This window comes from Saccopteryx bilineata, chromosome 4 (genome assembly GCF_036850765.1).
Source record: "Saccopteryx bilineata isolate mSacBil1 chromosome 4, mSacBil1_pri_phased_curated, whole genome shotgun sequence".
Taxonomy (NCBI): domain Eukaryota; kingdom Metazoa; phylum Chordata; class Mammalia; order Chiroptera; family Emballonuridae; genus Saccopteryx; species Saccopteryx bilineata.
Window position 1 is genome coordinate 277838067 of NC_089493.1, and position 23499 is coordinate 277861565.

Below are 23499 nucleotides of genomic sequence, written 5' to 3' on the forward strand. Positions count from 1 at the left end.
ACTGTCTGTATTTTCAGGTAACATAATTACTTACGTAGAAAATGCTTGGGTTATACAAAATAAACGCTATTAAAACTAATAAGTGCTTTTAGCAAGCTTGCAGATTACAAGATCAACATAAAAAAACTCAATTGTGTTTTGATAGAATAGTAATAGACTGTTAGAATTGAAAGATAAAACCAATGCCATTTGCAATAGCTAAACAATATTAAATACTTAGAGATAAAACTGAAAGAAAAGACATGCAGGGCCTGTACACTGAAAAGTACAAAGCCAACCTTACTGAGAGGAATTTAAGAAGACCTACATAAACGAAATCATATACTGTGTTCATGCTGTTAAGATGTCAATTCTCCTTAAATTAATACATAGATTCAGTGCAATCCCAATCAAAATCCAAGCAGATTTTTTTTTTTTGTAGAAATGACAAGCTAACTCTAAAATTCATATGGAAATTCAAAAGATCTGTAGGCTCTGGCCAGTTGGCTCAGTGGTAGAGCATTGACCTGGCGTGTTGAAGTCCTGTTCTGGATTTGATTTCCGGTCAGGTCACACAGGAGAAGCACCCACCTACTTCTCCACCCTTCTCCCTCTCCTTTCTCTCTATCTCTCTCTTCCCCTTCTGCAGCCAAGGCTTCATTGGAGCAAAGTTGGCCCAGGCGCTGAGGATGGCTCTATGGCCTCCACCTCAGGCGCTAGAATGGCTTTGGTTGCAACAGAGCAACGACCCTGATGGGCGAAGCATTGTCTCCTGGTGGACATGCTGGGTGGATCCTGGTTGGGCACATGCAGGGACTCTGTCTCTCTGCCTCTTCACTTCTCACTTCAGAAAAATACAATATATATAGATATATATGTAATTGCCAGAGCAACTTCGAAAAGTTGAATAAAGTTGCTTTAGCGATGCTAAGTAATTTTCCCAAAATCAAATAAAGATCATGCTTTTTTTCCTCCCTTACCTGACATTCAAGACTTACTGGGCACTTGTCTTGCCCTTCTCCCGGGAACCTGTTCTAGGTAGGTTCTTGCAAAAATATTTTCTAATTTCATCCTTACTATGGGCCTACAAGTTTCACATTATTAGCTTCCATTACAGACAGGAAAACTGAGATTCAGATAAGTTAAGAGACTCGCTCAAGGTCACTTAGGTTCCATTCATGTTTATTAAGAACATGGTTTTTAAGGAAAAGAAAAGGATATGAAAAGACTTAGAATTTCTTCTCTCTTCTTCTTCTTGACAAATAGAAGCATTATAAGTAACACATTCACCTTAAGAATTAGAATTGAGAAGAACTGTCTTTTGACATAATACCTACTCCAACGTGATAACACAGGACTTTTCAAAACCACTTCTGGGCCTGTGGTGGTGCAGTGGATAAAGCGTTGACCTGGAACACTGAGGTCGCTGGTTCGAAACCCTGGGCTTGCCTGGTCAAGGCACATATGGGAGTTGATGCTTCCTATTCCTCCCCCTGTTCTCTCTATCTCTTTCCTCTCTTTCTTCCTCTCTCTCTCTCCCTCTCTCTCTTTCTCCCCTCTCTCTCTAATAAAAATGAATAAATAAAATCTAAAATAAATATATATAAAACACTTCCTCCTCTTCTTACATCAGGGTTTTCTGACGTCAATGACTAACTTCATCTGTGTTCCTTTCCCGAGCACTTGCAAGTGAAATCTTTTCCAAGTGTTCTGACATCTATGCTGAGATTCTTTCCCCTTTCCTCTTATGACAGTGATCATATAACTACCAGAAAATAGCCACCATGTCAAATGCATTAAAACAAAATCCTAGATATAACATACCTTCAAGGGCATGTAGTGGCCTCCTTATTTCCAAGTCCATTTGCTGTACCCCAATTCTATCACAGAGAAGAATTTGGACAAGTCTTGAATTTGTATTAATGGAATTTGGTTTATCATTCTAGCAATCAGTTCCATGTATTAAAGATGTGCTCTCTACACCTAGCACAGTGATTAATGCTAATGCAAGGTATAAAAGAACATCCTCACCTCTCTAAGTGTTTTTCCTTGACAGCCCTTTAAGAATCACCTGAAAATCTTATGTAATTTCTATCTTAATGACGCCTATATCCAAACACTTTTTCTGTTTTCCAAAAAAAATTATACCGCTTTACACTCACTCACTCATCCTAAAAATTCATCCTTTTGCTCGTATCTTCTACACCAAATAGGCTTCCAAAGAACTCAAGAATGCTATGCATACTCCCTGCCCCGAAAAAAAGCTCTCTTCCACTCCCTTCCAAACACCCACCCTTCTGGCTACTCCTACTAAACACTATTGTCTACTTGAGACTGTTAGGGACATATGAGCTAATTCATCTTCTAGTGACAACCACATCTGAGGTCCACCTCTGCCACCATGTTTTCCCCTTCCCCAGTGGAAAGTCTCTAAGAAAACAAACCTTTAGAGACTCCCCATTTCTATTACTGGCAGGAAAAGGATTCATAAATGGGTTTTTCTTATAAGGCAGAGTCCAAACTCTCCAGCTCACTCATAACTTTACCTTGCATGGGGTGGGGACCCAAAGGACCCACTGCCTATAGAAGATGCTGGAAGATGTAAGAGTCAGGGAGTTGAAGACACAGAATGCAGAGACAAGGAATATGGATTGACTGATTACTGTCTAGGTTGTAGCCATGAGCCTTGGCCAATATGGGACACTCAGGATGGCTGGGATAGAAAAATGCCTTTGAGTTCATGTAGACATGGCATATTAGCTATAGAGGGACAGACCAAAGTGACAGAGGTTGATTAACTGGTTCAAAAGCTGGTCAGAGAAATGATACAGGATGGGTTAAGAGAAGTTGTTCAGAAAGAATGCTGAGAGGTTATCAGGGTCCAGGTCTGATGTGGACCCTTTTATACTGGCAGCTGAATCGGATAACATAAAGGCCAGGGCGGCTGGGGAAGATGTCCTCACTGATGTCACAAAGAGTGACCCATCCACAGAGCAGAAGCCCTTTCTCCTTTGACTTTTGATCATCCTGGGAGGTTCTCTGTTTCCACAGACCCCAGAAAAGCCCTGAACAGCCTACAGCTCCCTATAGCTCATAATTCTCTCTGTTCACAAGCCCCTGGAGTCAGCCAGGGCAGAAAATTCTGAGAATTTCTATGGCTTCTTTGAAATACATATGTCTTTGCCTCTAACCAGGGTTTGCCTTTTCTAGCAAATTATTTGTATTGTCAAGCTTTCCATCAAATGCCAGGCTTTCAATTTCTATTGCCATGGGAAATGGTACTAGGGAGAGAAACCGGGGTCATTTCAACACCAATGTCTATCCCGAGGCTGATAATCTACTTGTGTCCTTGAAGCTGCCCAGTCTGAAAAGAAGGGTGTTGATTTCTCGCCTACTCTGTCTCAGCCAGAGGCAGCAAAAATGGAAAGCTTCAGGGAGACATTACCGTCTCCCTCCTGTTGGAATGTTCCTAGCAAAAGGATCCTGAGGGGTCTGTGGACACATGTAACAAGAAGGTTGTTGCCCTGGCCTGTTGGCTCAGCAGTAGAGCATCAGCCTGGCGTGTGGAAGTTCCGGGTTCAATAACCCGGCCAGGGCACACAAGAGAAGCATCCACCTGTTTCTCCAGCCTTCCCCCTCTCTTTTCTCTCTATCTCTCGTCTCCTCCCACAGCCAAGGCTCCATTAGAGAAAAGTTGGCCTGGGCACTGAGGATGGTTCCATGGCCTCTGCCTCAGGTGTTAGAATGGCTCTAGTTACAACAGAGCAACGGCCCAGATGGGCAGAACATCACCCACTGGTGGGCTTCCCGGATGGATCCTGGTCAGGTATTTGCAGGAGTCTGTCTCTCTGCCTTCCTGCTTCTCACTTCAGAAAAAAAGGAAAAAAAAGAAAAGTTAACTGTTAGGTTCAGAGGGCTGTATCTTTAAATTGAGCCCAAGGACAGGTAAAAAATGTCCTCAAAGAGCAAATACAAAAAAATGTCTCTACTAGACTTTGGTTTTTATATTCAATCCTTGGATTTGGGCCTCCTGATTAGACTGCATTGGCAAAACGTGCCCCAACTTCCATTAGTGGCACCCAACTCACGCATGATCTGCTGTTGACAACACTATTTTGTAGAACATAACAACTTAAAGGGACCAGGGCCACATAGGCAGCATAACATGCAACTGGGGAAGGGACCAATACCGATCAACAAGTGTCAACTTAAGTACCTCTCATCACAATAACAGGCAGAAACTAAGAGGTAGAGGATAGGTTTCATTGCAGAAAACCCAACTAAATAAGCAAAGATAACAAGTCTATATAAATAACTTGTTTATTAAAGTTATTATCTAAAAAGCTTATTTAACTTGTCTTAAATAAGTCTATTAACTAAACTACACATACTACTCTCTCCTTCCTCACTCTCCCCGAGCCATGCGGACCCTAGCTGTACCAGAAACACACCAGCTCACACCACCCTCCGTCCTGTGCACTGTGGCTTTCTCTAGCTGGAACTCTTTCCCCAGGGTCTTCACCTGGCTCCGTCTTCCTTAGAAGGAACCTTGCTGACATCCACACATAAAGTTTCTCGTCCTTCCCTGATGTCACTGTTTCGGAGTCTTCCTAACACCTGCCATACTATGGCGCTAGTTCTTTACTTGTTTATTTTTTCTCTCTTTCCCACTAAAATGAACATTCTCTGAGAGCAGACTGCTAATTGGTCTTATTACCCACTTTATCTCTGGTTCCTGGCACACAGTAGGCTCTCAACAAGTATGTGTGGGAGGAAGAACAAGATTGAAGAAGAGAGGTAAGCAATATTAGCTACTGGAGCATTCAGAGAAGGGAGACATTTCTGGAGACTTGACCAGGAGCTTTGCCATAGGGAGCTTTACCAGGAGATGGACTTGAATCTGGGCCCTCGAGAATGGGAAATGATTTGGCCCATCTCCATGAGCCGATGCTTCTTCCAAGAGAGTCCACTTGTAAGTATCTAATGCAAGAAAGGCTTTGGTGGCATAGAAATATAGCAAATGGTTACCAAGGGAGAGGAATATGCTCTAAGGATGCTCTGATTAATGAACCAAGAGCTGCTCATGTCCATTTCTGTCAATCTCCTGAATGAATACATTTCACTTGTTCTACGCAAGAAAACAAGACCATTGCCCATCCTGAGCACCTTCTCAGAACTAGACAATACTAGGCTCTCTTCCTTCATATCTCAAGCATAGTGATTATTAGGAACTTCCACCAGGGTTCTGGAGACAAATTGGCATCATAGACCAAGGCAGCCTCTCCTACTTACACAGCCAGGAAAGAGAGCCTTCTGGGAACTGGCCCCGAAACGCAGGTCCTGAAGTAGCTTCTAAGAAACTGGGTCAGGAAACAAGCATCTGTCGAGTGCATATAATGTGCTATGTACTATGCCTAAGCACGTCACGAGTTAACTCATGTATCCTTCACAGTAATTCTTAGAGATGGATCTTTCCCCCAGCTTTACAGAGGAGGAATCGATGTTGTAGTTGACAGTGCTAGTTTAGTTACACTCGTTTAGTTGTTGTTGTTGTTTCAGTCATCTTAAGCACCTCTTCCTATATCTGGGGAGCCCTACATCCTATGAGTCTTACAGAGAGATGGAATCTACTTCCAGAAGTTGAAAAAACCAGATACTTGCTTTCCCAGCCTCACCTGCTGCTCAGGCAAGAGCATATGACCTAGTCTTGGCCAATCAGAAGCATCAGCCACCACAAACTTTGCAACGGGAGGCGATGGCGCAAGAAACAGGGGTGGTGAAGAAGCCGTCTTAGAGGTACCACGATGCAGCTAGTGTCGTGGGGGTGGGGGGCGTTAGCAGGTTCCTTGCAGGACAAACTCTATAGCATGATTTTAGAGTTGATTATGGCTACTATGTCTTTCTTCGTCTCTGCTTGTTTTCCAAGCTAGTTTCCCAGATGCCCTGGAGATTCTATGAGCTCCATCAGATGTTTTCAGTAAATTCATTTTTCTGCTGGAATCATTGAGAGTTGGATCCTTTTGCTTGCAACTAAGAACTCGGGCTGATTCAGCCTTAGACAAGACCAGCAAGTCCCAGTGAGGGCGAGGCAGAGCTGGGATTAGATGCTGGTCAGTCTGAAGGCAAAACCAGTACTTTTGGAAAAGTAGGCTTTCTCTACTATTTCTATACCACCAGGAGGAAGTCTGGAAATAACTCTGATCCCATTTTACAGATGAGGCATATAGAGGGCAGGGAATCACTGAGTTTGGGAGCAACTGAAACCCAGGTTTGGGCTGTAAGCCCATGGTTCTTTCTAATGTACCACATACAATTCACTCCCAACACTTCATAACATAAAAGTCTTGTTTCAAACTAACCGAGGAGCTCGTATATTAGTGGGAATAAGACCTTGGAGATGAGTAGAAGCAGAAGACTGCTGAGACCAGACAGATCGAGAGGCGAGGGTTCCTTGTACCTTGAGCAGCTATTCCTGATGTGCTCTTCTCAGAGCAAGATTCTAATCTATGTTCACCACCAAGTCCTGGGAAACCGGGAGAGAGAATGAAGGATTGTTTCTAGGAGGGGAGATGATCTCCCTCCTGAGAGCAAGCAGGGAGGACAGCTGAGACGCAGTGACAGTCATCCATGGGTAACACTGAGCTGCTCTGGTCCTGTTTTTATCTGTGCAAAATGAGGATAGCACCACTAACTGTACAGGTCTGTCTGAGAGAATAGGCAACAGCAGTTTTAGCAACAACCCGTCACACTCTGCCGCACAGTTTTAAGGGTTTTTGTAAATGAACTCTTTCAACCCTCAGCAACACTCTGAGTACTTCTATGATTTCTGTTTTATGATAGAAAGTGGGGCAAAGGAAGGTGAAACTGACCTACTATAGCAAGTAATTGGTAAGGCTAAGATCTAAACCCTGGCATTCTAGCTCCAAAATCAAAGATCTTCAGTGCTGTGCTAACCAAATATGACAGAGTATGCACCCAGCTTCATGACTATAAATTGCTTCACACATATTAACCAATCAATTTGCTTGATGCCAAGATAGATTAGTGGTTCTGAGAAGGAAGACACATATTCTGTCTTATAGCTCAGCACCCAGGACCATGTTTAACTTGTAATGGGCATAGAAAGCACGTTACTGGAATGAATGAATGAATGAATGAACAAATGAACACATAAGATTGAGATTCAGATGGTAGCAAGGAAATGGAGAGAAAGGAGCCATTTGGAACCAAGATAGAGTAGAATATAGAAATAAGGCTCTAAATGGGGACCCTCTGATGCATGCTTGAAAAACCATCAGCCAAGTTTTCAAAGGAAATTTGCAAATTGCTTCTGCAAATCTGTTGTATTTTTTTTTTCATTCAGTGAGAGGAGAGGAGGCAGAGACAGACTCCTGCATGTGCTCCAATTGGGATCCACCCTGCAAGCCCACTGGGGCGTTGCTCAGCAACCAAGCTCTTCTTTAGCACCTGGGGTGGAGGCCATGGAGCCATCTTAAGGGCCCAGGGCCAACTTGCTCCAATCAAGCCATGGCTGCAGGAAGGGAAGAGAGAGAGAGAGAAAGAGAGAGAGAGAGAGAGAGAGAGAAGCAAGAGAGGGAGGGGTGGAGAAGGAGGTGGGTGCTTTTCCTGTGTGCCCCAACTGGGAATCGAACCCGGAACAGCCACACACTGGGCCAATGCTCTACCACTGAGCCAACCAGCCAGGGCCAAATCTGTTGTATTAAAAAAACACATTCTGTAAGAGTCCCTTTTTCTATGCTTTTACGTTTTGATAATGCACACAGTGTGAAGTCGTGTGCATAAATAAGAGCACATCTGCTTGTCTATATGCATCATTAGAGATGCGCATAGAAGTCCGTGTATAAACAGAATCCCACAGGTGTGCTCAGCTTTTCTGCAGAGTTGTGCAAGGGTGCAATTTTATATTGGACCTAGCAATGAACACTTTCAGGATAAGGCTCATATGCACATGGGCATGCAGTTAATAGTGGGCTAACTTTGATTTGAGCTTACTGTGTGCCAAGGTCTGTCCTGAGCACGTTGCAAATATCACCGCATTTAATCCTCGCAGTGGTTATGGATGCACCCGGTTATACACGTGCACACAGAGCTGTGTGAGCTGCGCGGGCACAGATTGCTGTTAGGTAAGCACAGGCTCAGACTGCCTGTCAATTTTCTGCTGCTTAACCCAGGAGACATGAATAACGCCGAGAAGGCACACTTTCCGGGGCTGGAAGGAGTAACAATGAATTAAAAGACAGATCATAAAGGCCTTTCAAAATACCATCCATTTAAGAAACGGCAGACACCCAGCCTGAGTTTTCTTGCTGTGTAAACACATTCCCACCACCCCACTCACTTAAATAAGGCTCACTCCACTTTGGCATCCCCACAAACACCTTCTTTTTTTTATAGTTTCTTTTTCAAAAACAAGATTGCTCCCCGGGCAACTGTTTCTAAGCATATTCCCTCATCCTGAGAGAGGGAAGGAAAAAGCAGAGAAAGGCTCCTGTTACTGTGGAGGGATCACAGAACAGGGCGGGGGGAGCAAAGTGGGGAAGAGATAGAGACACCAGTGGGATAGTAAGAGGCACTTCTCCAAAACGGCACTGCCCACACACGCCCTGGCCCAGCGAAGTGCCTGCCATGCCCAGGGACTGCTGGCTAGTGCGAAGGCTGTGGTTTGGGTACCCCAACAGGGCACAGGGTACCTCCACCCACCACACACATGTGCACCTGCCTACTATCACAGGCGGGAGGCCCTCCCTGAAACAGCCCGGTGGAGCTAATGAGGAGACAGAAATTATTTCCCTCACAGAGGGGCATCTTATTTTTTTTTTTTTTTTGTATTTTTCTGAAGCTGGAAACGGGGAGAGACAGTCAGACAGACTCCCACATACGCCCGACCGGGATCCACCGGCATGCCCACCAGGGGGCGACGCTCTGCCCACCAGGGGGCGATGCTCTGCTCCTCTGGGGCGTCGCTCTGTTGCGACCAGAGCCACTCTAGCGCCTGGGGCAGAGGCCAAGGAGCCATCCCCAGTGCCCAGACCATCTTTGCTTCAATGGAGCCCTGGCTGCGGGAGGGGAAGAGAGAGACAAAGAGGAAGGAGAGGGGGAGGGGTGGAGAAGCAGATGGGCGCTTCTCCTGTGTGCCCTGGCTGGGAATCGAACCTGGGACTTCCGCACGCCAGGCTGACGCTCTACCACTGAGCCAACCGGCCAGGGCAGGGGCATCTTTTTGACAATGGAATTTTTCAACAGTATGTTGACTGTTTACAGTGGCAAAACCAGTCCCTGGGGCAGGGGTTAGGATAGGAGACTAGAGGAAAAGAACTCTTTCTAACCTAATCTTTTCCTTCAATCCAAAAAAATAAATCTGTTCTATTCAATTTGTTTCATTTTGTCCTCCTGGAATACTTCACAGTGTTCCCCACATTCTACTGCCAGCCCGTCAATCCTCAGCCACCCCACCCTTCAAATTCCAACACAGGCCATTCCATTGCAGTTCCACCCATTCTGTCTCCATCCACCTTCATTTCATCTCATGCCGTCGCGAGTCAAGCTCTCCAGTTCAAGCCACTGCATCCCCATCAATTTCATTCCATCCCATTTCATTATTTCAATGTCTTCTTAACCATTTCAACAAGTTCTGGTCATTCCTATTAGAAGTCTTTCATCAACACCTATGATGTGGGCAGCCCCATGGGTCATGAGGAATCTGGAGAGAGAGGGAGACATCCCCATCTTAGAACTCTTCCTGGAGAAACTAAAACAACCCTTACAAAACCAATAGAAGAGCCGTGGGACCCTGTCTGCCTTAAATCCAGTTGAATCAAGAATCATGGGCCAAAAACCCTGATGTTCTAAGTCTCTGCACAGATCACGGGTAAGAAACCATGCCTGCTCTGGCTCCCTGAGGAGTAGAAACCACGCTAACAAGTGGTCTGCTTCCAGATCTTCGCCTGAGCAGATGTAGTAGGCAGGGTTATGTACCAAACTGTCTTGAAAATCTCAGTAGCTTAAAACAAATTTTTACTTCTCACTTATGATTCATGTCTCTCAGACCTTGGCCGTGGCATCCTCACTGCCAAGACCCAGCTGCCAAGAGCAGCCTCCATCTGGAACACTGCCCGTCAGCACGATGGAGGGATCTAGAGCACGTGGCAAGACAGGTATCAGCTCTTATGTCTTCTTCCCGGAAAAGACCCACTTCAGTCCTGCTCACATTTCACTGTCCTAAACAAGTCACGTGCTTCTGTCCACGTCTGAAGGTCAGGAAAGGGAAATCGCACTGTGGGGAAGACAAAGACCAGAGAAAGTCTCATGTGTGGGGGGTGGGGGAGGGGGACTGAAATATTTGATGGGCAGCACTAACGAGGTCCACACTGGCTGGTATCTACAGGCTCCTTACTTGGCTTACTTGAGCCTCAGTTTCCTCACTTGCAGAATGAGGATAATTAAAGCCTACTTCTTAGCTGTTGTAAATGTTCAATGTAAGAGGCACAGTAGGTGTTTAACGAATATGAATTCCCTTCCTGGAGTCCCTGCATTTCTCTCTCTGCCATCTTCCTTACAAAAACGTCAGAGACACAAATAAGATGGCTCTTATCTGAGAACAGAGGGAAGCTTTCACCCCCACCCCCAGCCCAGCCCTCAGCTCGGTCGCCTCTGTTTGCTAAAGGAGCCTCAGCCACGTGCATGTTGATGATCCATCTGCTTCACAAATGTAATTATATCACAACACTGATTTCTGATGGGCATAGACCAATGCCCAGAGATGCCTCATTCCCAAACACTGTAGAAAAAAAGTATCATACGCCCCAGAGCAGAAGTGTAATCAAAATGAACGATCATCAAGTACAATATTTTCTCATGCTCCAGAGAAGACTGGCAAACATCCTGGAGCATCCGGCGTGGCCCTTCCATAGGGCCATATTGCTCTATTTGCTGGATCTTGTTACGGGTGGAATGAAGACTCTAGGGCACATTTTTGCCTAATCTAAAGACCCTGTGGGAAGCAGGGCCACCTCTTCCCTTGTGGGAAGTCATACAATAAAGTTCCACCACAAGTTTCTAGAATAATGGATATAGAACACCTCTACAATCCACTGAACACCACAATGGGGAGAACCAAGAGGAAGAAAGTTCCACTGTCTATCAATTTACAAAGCCAACATTCACCAAGCACCTCGTCTTGAAACAGAACTATATATCTTGAAATAAAACTCTGATTCTCCATTCCCAAGTGCATTGCAGCCACCACGCTAGCCACTAAAGGCCAACGTAGATACATTTAAAGGCTGACCCTGTTTTTGACATGTTTTTCCATGATAAATATCCATATTCATTTCCTATGCTGCTGTGACAAACTACCATAAACATGGTGGCTTAAAACAACACAGATTCACTATTGTGAGGTCAGAGCCCAAAATGGGTTTCACAGGGCTGAAATCCAGGTGTCAGTAGAGTCATATACTTCTCTGGAGACTATTGGAGAGAATCATTTTTTGACATTTTTCAGCCTCTAGGGACTTCTTTCATTCTTTGGCTTTGGTTCATGGTTTTCCATCTTTCAAGTCAGCAGTGGCTGGTTGAGTTTTTCTTCTAACGTACTGCTCTGACACTCATCTGCTTACCTCCTCCACATTTAAAGAGCCCTTGTGATTATATCAGCCTGTCTGGATAACCCATGATAATCTCCTTATCTTAAAGTCAAGTGATTAACAAACTTAATTACATCTGCAAGCTTACTTATCCTTTGCAATGTTCACAGTTTCTGGAACTAGAATGTGGACATTTTGGCGAACCCTTTATTCTATCTACCATGTTATCTATTCTTCTTCTTATGTGGTCTTGACCAATCCATCACACTAGTGTTCTATCCTTGCCTGTCCAAGAACTGAACATGTGACCCAACGTAGGCTACTTAGACACTAGAATTTGAATCTTGGGTTGAGTTACCCAATAATAGAAAATGGTTGAAATTCAATCATTTCAATGACAGAGTAGACTGAAAAGTTTCAAGTTCTCTGAAACTTCCCTGATTTCTTTCCTTCCTAAGGTGAGGGTCTGCAGCATTTCCTCTGATTCTGAAAATTATCCCTTTTTTTTCCTAATAGAGCATTTATTTGTTTTTAATCTAGAATTGGTTTCTGTTGCTTGCAACCCACAAGTTCTGAGGGATTCAGACTCGAAGGCAGACACAGGGAGATAAGTAGAGAAACCCACAGAGTCTAAGGATAAAGCAGACATACAGACAACCTCTCCTAACTCATATGGAGACACCAGGCCTATTTTGGAGAAAAAGAAAGTCAGTCTGAAATAAATAGCTCAATCAGATGAATTTATTTCTTGGTAGTGGTAGACTTGCTGTGTGCATCTCTGAGTATTTTCATAGTTCCATTGTTAGAATTAGCCCCTTTTATTTATTTATACTGAATGAAAAAGAAGTATAATAATATGCATGAAATAAGGTTCCTGCTTTGTTTTCTTCCCTGATCTTTTTCTCACACAAGCTCATCTAGAGAGCCGTCCTGATCCCTATGGGCAAGGGCTGCAGAACTGACTGCTGCCTCGGTCCAGTCATTCTTTCAAAATGGATTATAACATTCTTCTTGGTGCCAGGAACCTTGAGGATGTGGAGGTGAGGAAGTCAGACCCTTGGGTTCCAGGGTTTTATTTTATTCATTCATCTAAGAAAAATTTCTTGAGCAGACTTGCTAGGTGCCAGCTACTCCATTGTCCTGTTCTCATGGAGACTAGAGTCTAGAGATAAAGGTTATAAGGGACACATGTGCTGATGTACAGAATTGATCAGCAGGGAAATCTAATTTTTCTGAATGAGAGATGTGTATTTGGCTAATTAATAAGCACACAAATATATTTAGTTCAAGAGTTTGGAAAGGTTTAATTATGCCATCATGTGAATTTGGAAATATTCTTTAGAAAGCAACAGAAGAGACAGATACTAACTGAGAAAACGTGTCGGTGGATAAGACACAGAAAGAGGATACAGCTGCCCAGTCTTTACATTCTTGCGACCATATGAGGAAGCTGAACTCTCTTGTTCCGCTGAACGGAGAGAAGATACAGTCCACTGAAACTCAAAGAAAGTGGCTACCATTCTTGGGTATCCCATTTGTGGCACTTTCTCCTTAAGTTAATGATGCTATAAAAAGAAAATCCATATGCAAGCCAAGTAAATAATAATTAAGGGCAGGGTCAACCATAGACTGCTGGCTCTACCTTAGAAATACGGGAATAAAGTTTGGGAGAGGTCATGGAAAGAGACTTCAGTCGGGGTGGTGAACACACAAAACAGTAAACAGACGATGTGTTACAGAATTGTACTCCTGAAACCTGTATCATTTTATTAACCAATGTCACCCCAATAAATTTAAATAAAGTGAGGGTGGTGATGAAGATTATATGGAGAAAGATTTGGGGGTTCCATGAAGAGGATAGACCAGGACCATATTCTTGATTACATCTTGCAAACAATATGATAACATCTGGGGTTTCTTCCCTGGTCATGGTTAAAACCAAACTAAATAAACCAAGTGTTCACGGATGCATATGACTTCACTTGCCATGCTCATCACATTCATTGCAGGTGGAGAGCCCCTGACAGTGCATCTCAAACTTTACTATGCAAATGAATCACCTCCTCATTAAAATTTATATTCTGATTCACTAGGTCTGGGGTAGGGTTGAAGTTCTGCATCTCTAACAAGCTTCTCAGCGATGAGGATGAGTCCCTGGAACACACACTGGGTAGTAAGGCTTGGAGTAAATAGAGTGATCTCATTGTCTCGAAGACTGCGATGAGCCCTCCTTCTTATTAGCCACTGTCCCCGTCCCTTGTTGCTGCCAGAGAGGACCTGTCACAGGGGGATGATGGAGTGGGGGGGGCACAAGGTACAGTGAGAGAGCGGAAGAAACCTGGGCCTGCCTTAGTTATCTGGGAGGCCACGCGGGACACATGGCATTTGAGCCCACTCCTGAAGGGTGAGTAAAAGTGTGCCAAGCCCACGAGGGAGAGGATGGCAGCAGATGGCGATGAGACAGCAGGAGAGGAGAGACAGAGCCGCGCGCAAACGCAGTGTATTTGGGGAACTGCTCAAAGGTCAGTATTGGTGAAGAGTAAAGTTTGTCTTCAAAAGAAATATAAAAGAGCGAGGGTTCCTGAGAATTCAGCCCCGGCCAGAGTTCACACACACACACACACACACACACACACACACACACACACACACACACACAAAATGGGTTTGGTTTCTTAAGAAATGCAGATGATGATGACTGCTGTTTCCTATGTGTTGGGCACTGGACTCAACTCTTTTGAACATCACAGCAATCCTCACTTTAGAGTTGGGAAACGTGAGACTCAGAGAAGCGAAGGAACTTGCCCAGGGTCATGGAGCTAAGAGATAAAGGAGCTGGAATTTGACCCAAGCAAGCCTGGCTCCAGGCTCCGTGTGCTTGATCATTATGCCAGTCTAACCCCACCTGGTGAGAATGTGGCCAATCCACCTGCACCAGCAGGTGGATCCTGGAAACCCTCTGTGAACATGACCGAGGCAGAAAACCAGTCTCTCTATGTGGGGCCCCTCGCCTCTCTTCCCAGCTGTTCTTCAGCACTCAGGCTCAGAACTTGAGCCTGATCAGCTGGAGTCCCCACTCCCTCTCCCCAGATGTCTGTCTCACACACAGAGAGCTTGGGAAGCAAAGGGTATACGGCAAGAACAAACCATAATTCGTTTGTTGGTCTGGGCCTTGGTCATCCCCAAGCAGGGCTTACTGTGATTGAAGATGCTCAGCCAATTGGCTGATAGCATTACTTCCCCCAAATATTTAATACTTCTGCCTTAACCAGAGCACTAAATATCCCTTTGCCTAGAACACCTGCTGCTGCCGCCGCTGGATTGAAAGGGTTTTGCACGCCCGGCACCAAGGGCAGAGCAGGCACTGACGTCAGAACTCAGAGCTGTTGGAGTTACATAATCCCAGAAGCTGCTTGAGCATGGAATAAGGCCGTATTTAACCTCAGGGGAGCTAAAAATAGGCAAATAGAATTTTATTTCCCTATAAAAATTTTAGGCTTTAAATAATATTTTTTTAGTGATTCTAAGGAGGACTGTGTTTGGCCCTGGGTAATTTTTTTATTGATGAACTGTGATCCCTAGGAAATAAATATGGTATATATGCATGCAATAATTGTGGCATGTTTGTGTGTGCATATGTCTGTGATGAGAGTGTGTATATGTGGCTGTGTGTGTATGATGGGATGTGTGTGTGGATATATATGTGTGTGTACATAAAGAGATGGGTATAGATATAGACAGAAATATAGGATGTGGGTTGTGGTTTCCCGTGATGAGGTGAAGAAGAATGAATGTCGCTTTGACTCAGGCAGGGAGGCGAGCATGAGCTGTGTGTATTTTGTGGGTGGGCAAGTTTTGATACAGGTATGTAGTACATTTCTGAGGCTGAGAGCAGGAGTTGTCTGGTGCATTGTGGAAACCGTGCATGGTACGTACAACGCTGATGAGTTTGCAGGTGTGTGTAAGGGTGTGTAAACTTAAGGCAGCGCATCTGCTCTCGCTTATGTGAGTATGTGGAGGCTGTACTTCACTGAGGTGGGCAATGTGTGTTTGTGTGTACTCAGACTGTGTGGGAATGTGTGGGAAATATATGTGGACAGCCTGCACATGTGGGTGGGGCCAGAAGTAAGAATAGAGCATTCAGGTGTGTGTTGAAAGGGATCTGTGCCTGTTTGTATGTGCAGGGGGGGGGGTGTGCAGGGGGTGTGTGTGCGGGAGGGGGGGGTGCATCAGCCATGCACCATGGCTGATGACACCAAGAAAGATAGTCACAATGTCCTAAGTGCCTGTCCCCAATGTTTAAGACATCCTGGGGCTTCCTCCAATATATTTCCGGAGACAAATTTGAAGATGTTTTTCAGAATGCTAACCCACTGCTCTCCTTTGCCCCTCTGGGAGCCCAGCCCCTAATTACCTGTCTGAGCAGGCAGATAGTGTTGGAGCAGTTCGCATTTATTGGTACATATGCGTGTCTCTCAAACTCTGGTCTAGAGGCAGAGACTTTTCCCTCGTAGGGGGAAGATCAAAAGCAAAAAACCTGAGCAAAGATAGGCTCGAGTGAAAGTTCACTTCACAATTTCCCATAAGAATTGAGAAAACACAGTGTGGTTTAGAAGACACTTCTCCCATGTCAGGGTTTCTAGTTTCTCCTCTGTCACTATTCTGCGGTGTGACCTTGGGCAAACCTTTGCTCTTCTCGGTTCTAGAATCTTCGTCTTTTTTGTTTTTTAATTTAAAAAATTAAATTTAATGGGGCAACATTGATCAATAAGAGTACATAGGTTTCAGCTAAGCATTTCTATGGCATTTGAACTATTGATTGTGTCGTGTGCCCATCACTCAAAGTCAAATCATTTTTTGTAACTGTATATTTGTCCCTCTTTACTCCGCTCCCCCTCCACCCCTAACATCTTTGTCTTAATGCTTAACCACACCAGCTGTGTATTTGCACATTAAACTTTTCATTGGCTCCTTACAGCCCTCAGATGGAATTCAATCACTTTAGCATGCCATCCAAGCCCCTCTCGGACCTGACCCGACTAGTTTCTCATTTCCTGACATTCTTCTATGTCACCATACCTTCTACGTTCACCAGTCTACTGCCTCTTCTTCAAAGGCAATGTTACCACTGCAAAGAAACGTGTCACTGTCCTTGTGCTGAATAAATATAACTTGTCTGTCTTCCCTTCTGTAGAAAGACCAATAAAGACCAGAAAAGATACATCCTAACATATTCACTCATCCACTGAGTCACTCATTCATTCAAAATATTTTGGGGAAATTAATAAGTTTCTAAAACTCAATTAGCTTCTAGAATGCAGTCGCCAGCCAAAAGGACACATTTCCTGCCCTTGTAAAACTTATATATTAAAATGAACTGAAATCAGACTTTTCTCCAGAAACCTAGTTCCAGAACCGGTGTCTGAATCTGGAGTAAAGGAAAGTTGGAAGGAAAGATCCCATCCACCAAGTTGGCATCTCAGGGCATGAGCTCAGGATTCCATACACTTGGCTTTGAAACCTGACTCGGCCAGCATTAAGCTGTGTGGTCTTGGGCAAGTTTCCTAAATTCTCTGTATCTCAATTGTTTCATATAGCAAACCTACCTCAAAAGGTTGGTGAGATGCTGCCTCACTGTAAGGGCTCAATGAATTTTGGCTTTAAGAAGTTGTACCCAACTCCCTCCCAATGAGCTCAGATCATGTCCCTTCCATTTTCTGAATATAGGAGTGTGGCTTCAGTTAAGAGCATTGTCCATGAGATCAGGCACACAGCATCTTCTCAATCAAATAATAATTTTCACTGTGAAATTTTTTTATTGATTGATTTTTAGAGAAAGGAAGGGAGAGAGAGGGGAGGGGAAGAGAAGCATTCATTTGTTTTTCTGCTCAGTTATGCGTTCATTGGTTGCTTCCCCTCTGTGCTCTTATCAGGGCTCGAACCTGCTATCTTGTCGTTTTGGGATGACTCTCTGAACTGAGTGAGAATTTTTAATAGTGTACTAGGAAGTAAGCTCCATGAGGTCATGGATTCCTTCCTTCCTTCCTTCCTTCCTTCCTTCCTTCCTTCCTTCCTTCCTTTCTGTCTGTTTTGTTCACTGATAAAACGTCAGTGCCTAGAACAGTTTCAGGCATACAGAGGGTTCTCAGAAAATATTTGTTAGGATAATGAATACAGTACCTGTCAGCAAATTGCAGAAATTCATCTGTCCAATTATTACTATTATTAACAATTGCCACTTTCCACAGGAACTGTGAGATTTGGTTTGTAGCAAATCTCTAATTCTCTCAATAAAATCACCAGTCAGTCTGATCATTCCATTTCATAGGTGAGCAAGTTTAGTGTTCTTAGACCCAATGAGATGAACAACGTGCCCAAGGCCACGTAACGGCCAAGTGACACAATGGGCGCTTGGGTCCAAAGCTGGTTCTTACACTGTCCCTTGCTGCCATCCAGGCACCCTGTGCTTTCCTGGGGAGAAGCAGAATGCCTTCTTTCCCCTTTCCCCTCTAATGGAGTCCCCACCAGATGGCTAGGAGCACAGGGGAAGAGGCTGACACTAAGAAAGCAACAGGGCTGAAGAAACTGCATTGTCAATAACTGCGGAAAATCATGACACTAATTAAGAAAGATGCTGCTTGTTCTGCCAAAAGCTCTATCTTTTTGCAGGGATCAATAAATCAAAAATAATTGTTTACTTTATCAAGGCTCCTTCCCTTTTTTACTGTCCTATTTTTTCCCCTTCTTTCTTTGTATAATGTGCAAGTTGACGAAGGAGCCTCATTTTCACTAATGAAAGAAAACTTAATTTTTTTGGACACTGTAGCCCTCATTAAGAAGAGCAAAACCCACTTAGTGGTGACTTCTGCTGCCTTCCATTTGTCCAAACCAAGGCCCAAGATCAGCAGAAGGCCAGTTTTAGCATGAAATTCTAGTTTCCATTATACCTATTTCTGTTGTTTTAGGAAAGACATTGATTGATAGATGGTAACAGTCACGAAAAATGACAACAGGCCTCTCCTCACTGTTGTGTTCTGTTTCATCTCTCCACTCCCTCCCCATAGTGTACACAAGGCCAACGGTGAGGTGGCTCCACTGAATTTGGAATCTAGAAACTAGGCCATCCACAGAATGCAAGATGGATACCAAAATAGAGATAAGTAATACCAACTTAAAAGAACTGGCCAGAAAAAAATCCTCCCAGGCTAGGACATAATGGTTGATCCATGCATTAGATGGATTCCAGCCCAGCCACACACATACAACAAGGAGAGTGAAGAAGGAACACAATGACCATGGCCTCACAGGACTGTCCAAGACGTCCTGTATAGACTATTCTGCCAACTTGAGTACACCTATGGCAGATGTAATTAACAGGACACACATTATGCTGGTAAACATTTAAGAATCAGATTTCTGGGAGAGAAGAAAGTTCTAGTTTGTAACCATTGCCAATTGTCACAGTGTAGATCATGGCCTATTGCAAGCAACTAATATGAATATTGGATTTGGGAAGAGATGTGTGTAATTCTGTGTACAGATGCACATCTGAGAAAGCAATCAACAAACAATGAAAGTGCCACAACGACGAGTTGATGTTTGTCATCTCTCTCTCTCTCTTCCTGTCTGTCCTTCTGTCTGTCTCTCTCTCTTTTTCTTTCTCTGTCTCTCACATGCATGCACATGCTAAAGGGAGGAAAAAAAAAAAGAAAACATCTCCCCTTCAGTAAAATAATGAGGTGATAATAAAATAGTAAACTTGAGGTAAATAAAAGGCAGAGACATTTTGAGCCAGGTGATAGACAATCAAAAGGACTATTTGGTAAAGTGCAGATGTCATGGAGGAAGCAAAATACTATTCTAATATCAAGACTTGGAGTTTGTGTATTGTGACTGCTGGTTCCTACTTGTAAGTTTTCCATCGCAGCTGGCCACAGAGGCGTCTGATAAATTAGGTCTGATTACCTGCATTTAGGCAGAGCTTGAAAAGTAAGTGAAACTTGGAGGAGCTCAAAAGCTGCAAAGAATTCAACAGCCTGGCTTGGGCCGTGTCGTTCAAGGAGCTCGTATTGTATAGCTACAGGAGGAAACATGTAAGTTGTTAATTGATTGAGAGCTGGGGATGGCTTAGTTGACAGAGTAGCTATATGCTTCAGACTAGTCCTGGTATGGTAGACACCTTATTTCTAGTACAACAGAATGAAATCTGGGCTCCCACTTTACCCAGTCCACACCCAGACAAGAAAGACCTGGGGTCACACCCAGCAGAGCGATGGGTTTGAACCCAACTGGCTCTGAGTTCAAGGATGAGCCTCAGAGCTGTTCCCTAGAATGGGGATACTGTGACTTTATTTCAGGTAGAGTAGAAAACTATGTGTATTCCAGCTTGTGGGGGCGCAGACTCTCTCTAGCATCTGAGTTAATTTCCTGCTTCAGTGTGGAAGACCCACCGGTGTGCCCTTCAGGATTATCGATGTGAACTCTCAATGGGAGGAATAGGGGGGCAGGGGAAGCAGCAACCAGACATTACGTTTTTAAACAAAGTCCATGCATGATGTGCCTATTTCCTTACCTGACTAACAAGTAATGGCAATAAATCCCAATTAATTAAAAGACTGTTCAATGGAAAACTAGGGTGAAGGGGAACACAGGAGCTCTCTAGACTTGTTTAGAATAGTTTAGATTTACAGACAACTTTTCAGTAAATCTAAACTATTCTAAAACAGAACATTTAAAAACAGAAGATGATTAAGTCTTTTCTAGTGCATGAAGATTTTGCGTAGGGGTCAAGCTATCACTCAGCCCATACAATGACTGCTCTAACAGGCAAGTCTGCATATGTCTCTTCCGTTTGAAACTCTCCACTGGCATTGCCTCCACTGCGTAAAAACTGCATAGAGAAAGCACAGTGAGGAGAAACCAAGAATGACCATTGTTACCTGTGGAGGGTGAGTGTCCATAAGTGAGGTGGAGGGTTTTGTCCTACTTTTTTTCATTTTTATCTTCTAATTTTTCCATCGTTATTTTTAAGAGAAAAGGGATTTACAAAAAGGTCTCATTGTTGCCCTACCATCTACAACACACAGCTTCTTAGCTTAACACACCATGTCCTTCATAATCTGGCCTCGCTTCTCTCATTGCATCACCCCTCACCCCCACCCCCGTCCTCCTTTAGACAGCAGTGCTTCTGGATAATTCTAAATGCCAACAGTTGTCCCTGAATGCTCTGTGGTTTCACAATTCTGAGTCTTTGTATTTCCAGTTCTATAGCTTCAAATGCTTTACCTTCTCAATTTTTGGATGTTTCCTTCAAAACCTAGCTAAAATATCACCTTTGCTGGGGAAACCTTCCCAGACCCTCCCCGCCCAAGCTGAAATATCACCCTTCTTCAGAAACCTTCTCCAACAACCCCTCCCCTCCTCCAAGACTCCTTATAGAATTCACTTTCTCCCTTCTCTACCATATGCAGGTTCCTTCCATTGTGCTTACCACACTGATAGGTGTTGATGTGCTTACATGTTTAGCCTGACTACAGGATCCCTGAGGGCAGCATAGTGTGTGATGTACCACTGTGTCCCCAGTGGCCATACAGTGCCTGGAATGTGGAACTCACTGTAAAAAACCTTTGTTGCATGGATGTCGTGAATAGATGCACGAGCAGATGTTTGGCTACCCACAGAAGGGACCACTACCTACTTATGAAAGAAGAAGTCTTGACCAAGAGCCAAAGCAGAGAGCCAGAGCCAAACTGGGAAGTCTGGTGAGAGGCAGATAGGACCATGACAATGGCACAGGGATACAGATGACCTCATTCAAATCAGAAACAATGTGAGTGACTCTGAGAAGCAAGGGCTGCCCCTTCTGAGGTCCCAGGGTAACCGTTTAAAGTTGCCTTGCTGTGAGATGCCAAATAAGAGATTCTAACCCAACTTGCCCTATTTACTCACATGTATCTTAAGTTGTTAGAAACAAAATGCCCATAAGAGTTCATCAAATACAGTAATTTGCAAACTGCATTTCACAGAAACCTGGGATTTAGTCCATTTGTTATGGAATGCAGAGAAGGACTGGTGTGGCAGACCACATCATGGTATGTCATCTGGGGAGCTCCACAGGTAACTGGCTTATGTATCAGCATGGCACAGAAAATTCTGGAAGAAGTGGTTCTGCTAAAAATGAATAAAAGAAGGGATAGAAGGAAAAGAGAAAGAAAGAAAGAAAGAAAGAAAGAAAGAAAGAAAGAAAGAAAGAAAGAGGAAGGAAGGAAGGAAGGAAGGAAGGAAGGAAGGAAGGAAGGAAGGAAGGAAGGAAGGAAGGAAGGAAGGAAGGAAGGAAGGAAAGAGGAAAAAAGAGAGAAAGGGAGAAATGGGTGAAGGAAGAAGAAGAAAGATGAGAAGGAAAGGAAAGAAGGAGAGGAGGAAAGAGAAAGAGAGATGGAGGGAGGAAGGAACAAAACATAGGAAGGGGGAAGGAGAGAGAAAAAGGGAAAACTAGATAGAAAAGAAAGGAGAGAAGGGGAGAGGGAAGGAAGGAAGAAAGAAAGAAGGAAAGAAGGAAGGAAGAAGGAAGGAAGGAAGAAAAGTAAAAGAGGAAAGGGGATGAGGAAGGGAGAAAGGTTAAGGAAGAGAAACAAAGAAAGAAAAACTACTAATAAAAGCCAAATCTGTCATGAGAAAACAGAGTTGGGAGAGAGATATCTCTGGTCACAAAGGAAGGCAATGGCACTGTCATGACGACAACCCTAGTCCCACCATGGGGACTCATTCCCACCATGTTTACGGACAGGAGTTCCATTAGCTACTTCTTCCTCCCCTCCATCCTACAATGCAATAGTGTGCCCTGACAAACGCACCAAGCCCAGCATGCCCCATGCAGCGACAAGCAAAGGTGTTATAGTGGAAATTAAAAAATTCAAATAGGAGATCAGACACTCTGGCTATCTCATGAGCCACGAATACTGCAAAGAGATGTTGCCAAATAGAGAATCTTCATAACTTGCTCACATGAATAGGGGAAAATGATTCATAATTAGGGCAGCAACTGTTTGCATGTAAATAAGAGCTGCTGTGCCTGGAAATCCCTTGTCCTCCTAAATGGCTCAAATAGTCCTCTCATGAGGCATCCATAATCCTGAATCACTGAGAAAAACCTCTGTTCAAAGACGGCACAAAAGAGAACTTGAATTAGACTTGGGCGGGGGTGGTCAGTGGAGTCTAAGGTCTGAGGATTGTCATCTTCGTTCATTCATGCATTTTCTGAGGGCCTCCTATAGCCCAGGTACTGTCCTAGAAGGTGGATACACAGCAATGAAAATGTTGGCCCCTGCTCTCAACAGCTCAAAGTCTAATAGGTAGGTTGTTCTGGTTAGGATAACATGTGAAAAGGGCTGTCGGCGATGTAGGAGAGGAATGATGGGAAGAAAGTGTCAGCACCTATTCCAGCAAGGAAGAGTCAGAGCAGAGATCCTAGCCCAGGGGTTCTCAAACTTGAATCTCCTATGACTTTCCCGGGGATCTTGGTTAAATGCAGAGTCTCATTCAGGAGTCCCAGCGTGGCCTTTGATTTGGTTGTCTAGCAGGCTTCCCGATGATGCCGATGCCGCCGGCTCACAGACCATACAGGGAGAAGCAGGTCCGAGAACAGAGCCACACAACGCCTGCCCCATGAGCAGCATCGCTTTGAGTATGCAGACCTACCGAATCAGAATTTCTTGGGGCGGATCCTAGAAATCTGTGTTTTATCAAATTCTCCAGGTGACTCTTTTTTTTTTTTTTTTTTTTTCTGAAGCTGGAAACGGGGAGAGACAGTCAGACAGACTCCCGCATGCACCCGACCGGGATCCACCCGGCACGCCCACCAAGGGCGACGCTCTGCCCACCAGGGGGCGATGCTCTGCCCCTCCAGGGTGTCGCT

General features: G+C 44.2%; 1 protein-coding gene and 1 pseudogene across 3 annotated transcripts in view; both read right to left on the bottom strand.

Moving 5' to 3' along the window:
• The window catches only part of SHISA9 (shisa family member 9), a 308294-nt gene that overhangs the window by 66202 nt on the left and 218593 nt on the right, over window positions 1-23499 (bottom strand). The gene's annotated exons all lie outside the window — the stretch shown is intronic.
• Window positions 1-23499, bottom strand: part of LOC136334064 (EF-hand calcium-binding domain-containing protein 14-like) — a 70665-nt pseudogene that overhangs the window by 24628 nt on the left and 22538 nt on the right.